The following is a 9,462-nucleotide window of genomic DNA, read 5'->3' as shown; positions in this document are numbered from 1 at the left end:
TTATAAGGACTGGTAACTTGGTATAGGGTGCTACGGTACATAGGCTTGAGTGCGGTACAGTCTGCTGTTCTGTAAGGACCGCTATCGGTCCACAATAGATAGGGTTGACGTGCACCACTGCTGACCGCTGCCCTATACTGCAGCAGTCCTTCAGCGGTATAGGGACTGACGCACAGTCTGCTAAACACTAACACACAACCTGCTTGGTCCACAAAAGTTTTTATAAGGACTGGTAACTTGGTATAGGGTGCTACGGTACATAGGCCTGAGTGCGTTACAGTCTGCTGTTCTGTAAGGACCGCTATCGGTCCACAATACATAGGGTTGCCGTGCACTACTGCTGACCGCTGCCCTATACTGCAGCAGTCCTTCATTGGTATAGGGACTGACGTACAGTCTGCTAATCACTAACACACAACCTGCTTGGTCCACAAAAGTTCTTATAAGGACTGGTAACTTGGTATAGGGTGCTACGGTACATAGGCCTGAGTGCGTTACAGTCTGCTGTTCTGTAAGGACCGCTATCGGTCCACAATACATAGGGTTGCCGTGCACTACTGCTGACCGCTGCCCTATACTGCAGCAGTCCTTCAGCGGTATAGGGACTGACGCACAGTCTGCTAAACACTAACACACAACCTGCTTGGTCCACAAAAGTTCTTATAAGGACTGGTAACTTGGTATAGGGTGCTACGGTACATAGGCTTGAGTGCGGTACAGTCTGCTGTTCTGTAAGGACCGCTATCGGTCCACAATAGATAGGGTTGACGTGCACCACTGCTGACCGCTGCCCTATACTGCAGCAGTCCTTCAGCGGTATAGGGACTGACGTACAGTCTGCTAAACACTAATACACAACCTGCTTGGTCCACAAAAGTTCTTATAAGGACTGGTAACTTGGTATAGGGTGCTACGGTACATAGGCTTGAGTGCGGTACAGTCTGCTGTTCTGTAAGGACCGCTATAGGTCCACAATAGATAGGGTTGACGTGCACCACTGCTGACCGCTCACCTATACTGCAGCAGTCCTTCAGCGGTATAGGGACTAAGAGTTTTGTCACAGGGTCATTTAAAAAATGACATGCAGAGGAAGAGGCAGGCCCTTCCGCAGGGGTGGTAGGGGTAGGGCAGGAGCAACAGGCTTGAGCCAAAGTGGGAAGTTGCAGAAGGTGCGTTCAATTACTTTAAAGGATGCACCAGACTTGGTTGAGTGGCTCGCTCAGCCTTACTCTTCTGCACCCTCCTCATCCTCTCGATCTGCACCCTCTTCTTCACTCTCTGCTATGTGCACCCCCAAAGACACTACCACCAACAACACGACCACCACCACCACCACCACATACCTTCCGCTTGAGTCACTGGAATTATTTTCCGATCCATATCAAGAGGACATTTCTGATGCGCAGCCACTCTTGGTATTGGATCAGGAAGAGGAGGTAGCAACAAGCGCTACTCAGCAGTCTGACGCCAGTACCCAGATCAGCCCAAGGAGGAGGTTGGTCCCCGGTGTTGCTGCCTACTCTACTTATAGCGGTGGGGAAGGTGACGTTGATGATGACGTGTCTAGTGATGTCACGTGGGTGCCCACAAGAGAGGAAGAGGAGGGGAGTTCAGAGGGAGATATGGACCAGCAGATAGGGAGGAGAAGCAGCAATGACTTACATTGCACAGCAGGGACAAAGCAGACTGCAAATGTATCAGGAGCGAGTCATCGACCATGTACGGTCACATCTGGCGCTCCCAGGACACCGGCACATGGCTCCGCAGTGTGGGCTTTTTTTAACGTGTCCGCTGCTGACAATAGCGTTGCCATCTGCAATCTTTGCAGTCAACGCGTTAGTCGCGGTAAGCCCAATACTCACCTAGGGACGACCGCCTTAAGAAGGCACATGAGCAGCCATCACCGAGCCCAGTGGGAGCAACGGAACACACAAAGCCACACTGCAGGCTCTCACCGTCCAGCCTCGTCTTCTACTTCTCCTTCTCCTCTCTCCTCACAATTGTCCTCCACTCCACCTTCCATCACGCCAAGCTCACATTTTTCTGCAAAAAGGCAGGCTTCCGTGGGCCTAATGTTTGAGCGTAAAAAAATGATGACGCCGGATAACCCTCTTGCCCAACGGTTGGCGGCTGGCTTGTCAGAACTCATAGCCCGCCAACTACTGCCATATAAACTGGTGGACTCGGAGGCCTTTCGCAAATTTGTGGCCATTGGAACACCACAATGGAAGGTCCCAGGAAGGAAGTATTTCTCAGAGAAGGGCATCCCAGAGCTATATGGCCATGTTCAGCGGCAAGTGAATGTATCTCTGGCACACAGTGTCGGTGCCAAGATACATCTGACCACAGACACGTGGTCTAGCAAACACGGGCAGGGAAGGTATATCAGTTTTACTGCCCACTGGGTGAACCTTCTGACGGCCGTCAAGCATGTAACCCGTGGCACCCGTGTAGATTTGGTTTTACCGCCACGGATTGCATGCAGGCCTGACTCTTCTTCTCCTCCTCCTACTCCATCCTCCTCCCTCTCCTCCTCAGCTGCCTCCTCCTTTTCCGCTGCTAGCGTCTCTTCCACTGCACCGCCCAAGCTCCCCAGAACCTATTCCACATGCCAGGTGAGACGTTGCCATGCCGTGCTGCGTCTGTTGTGCCTGGAAGCAAAGAGCCACACTGGCCCGGCACTCCTTTCAGCTTTGCGTTCACAGGCAGATGAGTGGCTAACACCGCTCAATTTGACAGTTGGTAAAGTGGTGTGTGACAACGGTGCCAATCTGCTTAGCGCATTGAAACAGGGCAAAATCACGCACGTGCCGTGCATGGCACACGTCTTAAACTTGGTCGTGCAGCGATTCCTTGTCAAATACCCTGGGGTCCAGGACATCTTGCGGCAGGCAAGGAAAATCTCGGCCCATTTCAGAAGATCTTACACGGCCATGGCTCGCCTTGCTGACATTCAGCGGCGACACCATCTGCCGGTCAGACGTCTTATTTGCGATTGCCCGACGCGATGGAACTCAACCTTCTATATGCTTGATAGGCTGCTCCAGCAGAAACGTGCAGTTAACGTCTACCTGTATGAACTCTGCGAAAGAAACGGTTCTGGGGAGCTGGGTTTTTTTTCACCGCGCCAGTGGCTGCTCATGCGCGACACATGCAGACTTCTGCGGCCATTTGAGGAGATCACCAAACTGGTCAGTCGCAGCCATGGCGCCATCAGTGACATGGTACCTTATGCCTTCTTTCTGGAGCGTGCATTGCGTCGTGTCATTGATCAGGCTGTGGAGGAGCAGGAGCGGGAAGATGAGGAAGTCGCAATGCTGGATGAATTCCCAGGGGGGGCTACTCTATCTGAGACAAGTCAACAACAGGAGTCTGATGAGGAGTCAGAGGAGGATGGTGCCGGGGCGGATGAGCAGGAGCAAGAAGAGCATGCTTTAAACCTTTCTGGGATCCCTGTTGTGCGAGGATGGGGAGAGGAGAATGAAGAGGACGACATTATCCTGGATGATGAGCAGGAGCCAGGCCACCACACCGCTTCCACTTTAGTGCAAATGGGGGCCTTCATGCTCCAGTGTTTTAATAGGGACCCCCGTATAAAAAGCATGAGGGTCAAGGACCAGTACTGGGTGGCAACGTACTTAGACCCCCGGTACAAACACAAAATGGCGGAAATGTTACCGCCGTCGCAGAGGGCTGTCAGAATGCAGCACTTCCAGGCCTTGCTTCGAGAAATGCTGCATTCTGCTTTTGCGTGCGCTGGCAGAGGAGCAATTCCCACTCCCAGAGAAGGATTTGCGGGTACCAATCCAACAGCGCCTGCAAGAAGAGGCCGGTTTGAAGATGTGTTGGTGACTTCGGATATGAGGTCATTCTTTCAGCCGACCCATCGACAGGTGTCATCCGGATCCAGCATCAGGGAACGCCTAGACCGTCAGGTGTCCGACTACATTGGGTTAACGGCCGATGTGGACGCTCTGAGGAGTGATGAACCCCTAGACTACTGGGTGGGCAGGCTTGACCTCTGGCCAGAGCTTGCCCAATTTGCAATCGAACTGTTGGCTTGCCCCTCATCCAGTGTCCTGTCCGAAAGGACGTTCAGCGCAGCAGGGGGGATTGTGACCGATAAGCGTACTCGCCTAGCTCACCACAGTGTTAACTACCTCACATTTCTAAAAATGAATGAGGCATGGATCTCGGAGGAATTCAACACATGTGATCAGTAGACCATGTATATGTCTATAAACAATTTTTGGAATCAAGCACACAGACCTTCTTAATTCATTTGGCTCACTTCCCTGACCCAAAAAAGCACACCGTACTATATGCCCCTACCCTCCTCTTTGAAGAGGTTGAGCGGTGTCATATTTCTACTGGGGCTGCTTATTATGAGGGGTTCCCACCATCCCTGTGCTGTGCTGACTTCCTCCTGGGTGTTCTTATTATGAGGGGCTCCCACCATCCCTGTGCTGTGCTGACTTCCTCCTGGGGGTTCTTATTATGAGGGGATCACACCATCCCTGTGCTGTGCTGACTTCCTCCTGGGGCTGCTTACGGTGCTGCTGTCAGCGCTGTATGTCACGGAGCTGCTGTCAGCGCTGTATGTCACGGAGCTGCTGTCAGCGCTGTATGTCACGGAGCTGCTGTCAGCGCTGTATGTCACGGAGCTGCTGTCAGCGCTGTATGTCACGGAGCTGCTGTCAGCGCTGTATGTCACGGAGCTGCTGTCAGCGCTGTATGTCACGGAGCTGCTGTCAGCGCTGTATGTCACGGAGCTGCTGTCAGCGCTGTATGTCACGGAGCTGCTGTCAGCGCTGTATGTCACGGAGCTGCTGTCAGCGCTGTATGTCACGGTGCTGCTGTCAGCGCTGTATGTCACGGAGCTGCTGTCAGCGCTGTATGTCACGGAGCTGCTGTCAGTGCTGTATGTCACGGAGCTGCTGTCAGCGCTGTATGTCACGGAGCTGCTGTCAGCGCTGTATGTCACGGAGCTGCTGTCAGCGCTGTATGTCACGGTGCTGCTGTCAGCGCTGTATGTCACGGAGCTGCTGTCAGCGCTGTATGTCACGGAGCTGCTGTCAGCGCTGTATGTCACGGAGCTGCTGTCAGCGCTGTATGTCACGGAGCTGCTGTCAGCGCTGTATGTCACGGAGCTGCTGTCAGCGCTGTATGTCACGGTGCTGATGTCAGTGCTCTGTATTACGGTGCTGCTGTCAGTGCTCTGTATCTCCTGCACCCTCTTGTTTGCCTACCCTGGTCCCTGACCTTCCCTCTCCTCCATTGCCTTCATTAGCTCCATAGTCCTGAATTGTCAGAACAATTTCCCAAATAAAAAAAAAATGCTTGTAGTTATCGATCCCAAATTCACCTCATACATGTATTATGCTATTGTCCAGGTGGTGGGACTACGTGCTACCCCCTAATAATTACCCCGTGGCCGCAAATTCGACCTAAAGGTTTGCGAAATTCGCCTCCCATTGAAGTCAATGGAGCCCGCGGCGAACGGTCGTTTTCGCGAACGTTTGTGTCCGTTCGCGTTTCGCGTTCGCGAAACGTCCCGTCGGAAGTTCGTCCATCACTAGCCACAACACTGTAGGCCCTCAAAGTGACTCTTGGTGGGTGCTGGAATGTACTGCTGTGAACTATTATATCAAGAATTGTAATTATATGCCATTGTTGAACAGTGGTAGAAAAATTGGGCCTTTGGTGGTTGTGATGGTGCTGGTGCCACAACACTGTAAGTCCTCACAGTTACTCTCGGTGGGCGCTGGAACGGGCCCTGCCGTGAAATATTATCTCAAGAATTGTAATTACATGCCCCTGTTAAACAGGGGATTAAAAATTAGGCCTTAGGCACTGGTGCCACAACGCTGTAACACCTCACAGAAACTCTAGTTAGAAAGCAGGAATGAGCTTTGCTGCAAAGTATTGTATCAAAAATTGTAATTACACACCCCTGTTAAACAGGGGCTGAAAAATTTGACCTTAGGCACTGGTGCTGGTGCCACGACACTGCAACCCCTCACAGATACTCTAGTTGGAGAGCAGGAATGAGTCCTTCTGCAAAGTATTGCATCAAAAATTGTAATTACACTCCCCTGTTAAACAAGGGCTAAAAAACTGGGCCTTAGCTACTGGTGCTGGTGCCACGACACTGCAACCCCTCACAGATACACTAATTGGAGCACAGGAATGAGCCCTACTGCAAAGTATTGCATCAAAAATTGTAATTACATGCCCCTGTTAAACAGGGGCTGAAAAATTGGGCCTTAGCCACTGGTGGCAGCGCCCAGAACCAAAAATGTTCTTCCAAGCTATCAGCAGGTTCATTGAGGAGGAAGAGGATAGTCAGTCAGCATAACAGGATAGTCACTCAGCATCAGCATAGGCAGGCTTGAAGGGATGTGACATTTCAAAAAAAATTATTCGGTTACATCAGCTTCAGGTTCTTGGTAGCTGGTGGTGATCCAAGACTGATACGTCTTTATGAAGGTCAGTCGATCAACCGAGTCGGTGGACAGGCATACTCTGTGATCAGTTACAAAGCCTCCAGCAGCACTGAATGTGCGTTCTGAAAGAACGCTGGATGTAGGACAGGCCAGTGGCTTAATTGCATACTGTGCAAGCCCTGGCCAGTGATCCATCCTCAAGACCCAGTAACCCAGAGGATTTTCTGTGGGAAAGGTGTCCAAGTCAGACCTTTTCCCTAGGTATTCCTGCACCATGTAAATCAGACACTGGCGATGGTTGCTGGAACCGATCATACCTTGGGGCTACGGATTAAAAAATTGTCTGAACGCATCGGCCAGGACGGCCACCTTCTCCACCGCTTCTTCTGTGACTGACCGAAGTCTCAGCAACACGTTGTCCAGGACCAGGAATTTGTAACTTCCCAGTCTTTGGGAATGTGTTGCACAGACCTTTCTGCAAGGACTCCCAGAGATGTCTAATCCTCTGCTCCCTCTGCGATGGCAAGATAAGGTCCACAATCTTACCCTTGTACCGTGGATCAAGGAGAGTTGCCAGCCAGTAATGATCCCTCTCCTTGATCCGCTGAATACGAGGATCCTTCCGCAGGCTTTGTAGGATCAGGGAGGCCATGCAGCATAGGTTAGTTGAGGATTTCGGGTTCGGAGTCCTCTGGGTCACTAAGGACGACATGATCCGCCACCACCTCCTCCCAGCCACGTACAAGTCCACGGGTTTCTTGGAACTGTAAATCATCCCTAAAAGACTGCTGCGGATGCTGAGTGCCAAGCTCCACTCCATGCTGACACAATCCTCCTCCTTCTCCTCTTCCCGTGTGATTGGCGGGACAGCAGGAACACTGTCTGGATAAAGGAGGCCTTGAGAGTCAAGGAAGTCCTCCTCTTCCTGCCTCTGTTCTGCCTCAAGTGCCTTGTCCATTATTCCACACAGCGTGTACTCCAACAGGTGGACAAGAGGTACAGGGTCACTGATTCATGCACTGTCACTGCTCACCATCCTTGTGGCCTCCTCATATGGTGACAGGACAGTGCATGCATCCCTGATCATGGCCCACTGGCGTGGGGAAAAAAACCAAGCTCCCCTGACCCTGTCCTGGTGCCGTAGTCACACAGGTACTCATTGATGGCCCTCTACTGCGTGTGCAGTCACTGCAGCATTGCCAACGTTGAGTTCCACCTGGTGGGCATGTCACAGATAAGGCGGTTCTTGGGCAGGTTCAATTCCCTTTGGAGCTCGGCCATCCGAGCACTGGCATTTTATGACCGGCGGAAATGAACACAGACTTTCCTGGCCTGCCTCAGGACATCCTATAAGCCTGGGTACCTGCCCAAGAACCGCTGCACCACCAAGTTAAGCATGTGAGCCACACAGGGCCATTTGTCCCTGTCGGGGGGCGGAGAGGAGGTTGGTGCCATAGTCACAAACTACCATTCCTGGCTTAAGCTGACATGGCATCAACCACCTCTCAGCCTGCCCCTGCAGAGCTGACAGAATATCTGCCCCAGTGTGGCTCCTGTCCCCCAAGCACACCAGCGCAAGCACGGCATAGCATCTTTTTGCCTGTGTATTTGCATAGCCCCTTGAACGCCTATGGAGCACCGCTGATTCTGAGGACAAAGCACAGGAAGAGGCCATGGAGGAAGAAGAAGAGGAGGGGGTGGAGGAGAGAGGTGTGTCACAACAAGTGGTAGCATTTTGGAGGCATGGTGGCGAAACAACCACCAACACTATTGCACCTTGTCCTGCATCCTTCCCAGCTGCCAGAAGAGTCACCCAATGCACCATGAAAGATAGGTAACGTCCCTGTCCATGCCTGCTGGATCATGAGACAGTGGTAATATGCACCTTACCGCTGACTGCCCTTTCTAGCGAGGCATGGACATTTCCTTCCACATGCCGGAATCGACTTCCGTGAGAAAAAGTGGCGTTTGGGAACCTGTCACTGAGGAACCGCACACTGCACAAACTCACGGAAGGGTACAGAGTCTACCAACTGAAAAGGCAGCAGTGAAAGTGACAGCAATTTAGCCAAGCTAGCATTCAACCGCTGGGCATGTGGATGGCTGGGAGTGAACTTCTTTTGATGGTCCAGCAGCTGGGGCAGGGAAATTTGCCTGGTACAATCGGACGTCAGTGTACTGCTAGCAGAGTGCCCGCAAGTACTTGGCTGTGACACACCTAATTCTACACCTTCATTTCTCTCAGTGCAGGTTTCAGAGAGGACTGAAGGTATAGTGGGGTTGGAGATCCCAGCTGATGAGGAGCAAGGAGAGGTCCGCTTTGTTCTTTGGTGTGGGTCGTTAAGGTACGCTTGCCAACGAACTGCATGGAACGTCAACATATGTTGCAAATAGCAGCAGTGCAATCTGATTCACTCATCTCAATAAAGGCCCACACCAATTAACTTTTGGACTCCTCAGGAGGACATGGTGGGTCTAGGGAAGGAGTGACTGATGCCATTGAGATGAGGGAAGAGGCCGCGTTGGCATCTGCTTTGCCAGTACCCTGAGCCTGGGTGAGAGAGGATGAGGAGGATGAGGAGAGCTTGGTCATCCAAGTTTGCGGCATGTTTGCGGCTCAACACATCCAGTTGCCGAAAATAAGGACAAGCGTGTCCCATGACCATGTGCTGATGATGATGCACCGCATCCACGACCAGCACTGTTGCCTCCAGACACCTGCTTGCCCTCTTTTATTGACTCGTGACTGTCTGCCTCTCCTTGTTGGCCTTCCAGGCATACTAATGGCATGCAGGGAGATGAGAACACCAGCAATTGGGGTAGCTTTAGGTGCACACTGAGCAGATGACACAGTACACTGACTGTAATTACTGCAGCTGCCTGTGGTATAGGATCTGAACAACACCAGCAATTGGAGGTAGCTTCAGGTGTACACTGTGCAGGTGACACAATACACCAACTGTAACTACTGCAGCTGCCTGTGGTTTAGGACTAGAACAACACGAGCAATTGGGGG

This window comes from Lithobates pipiens, unplaced genomic scaffold (genome assembly GCF_037356315.1).
Source record: "Lithobates pipiens isolate NorthernLeopardFrog02 unplaced genomic scaffold, aLitPip1_a1.2 Scaffold_25, whole genome shotgun sequence".
Lineage (NCBI taxonomy): Eukaryota > Metazoa > Chordata > Amphibia > Anura > Ranidae > Lithobates > Lithobates pipiens.
This window is presented reverse-complemented; position numbering follows the sequence as displayed.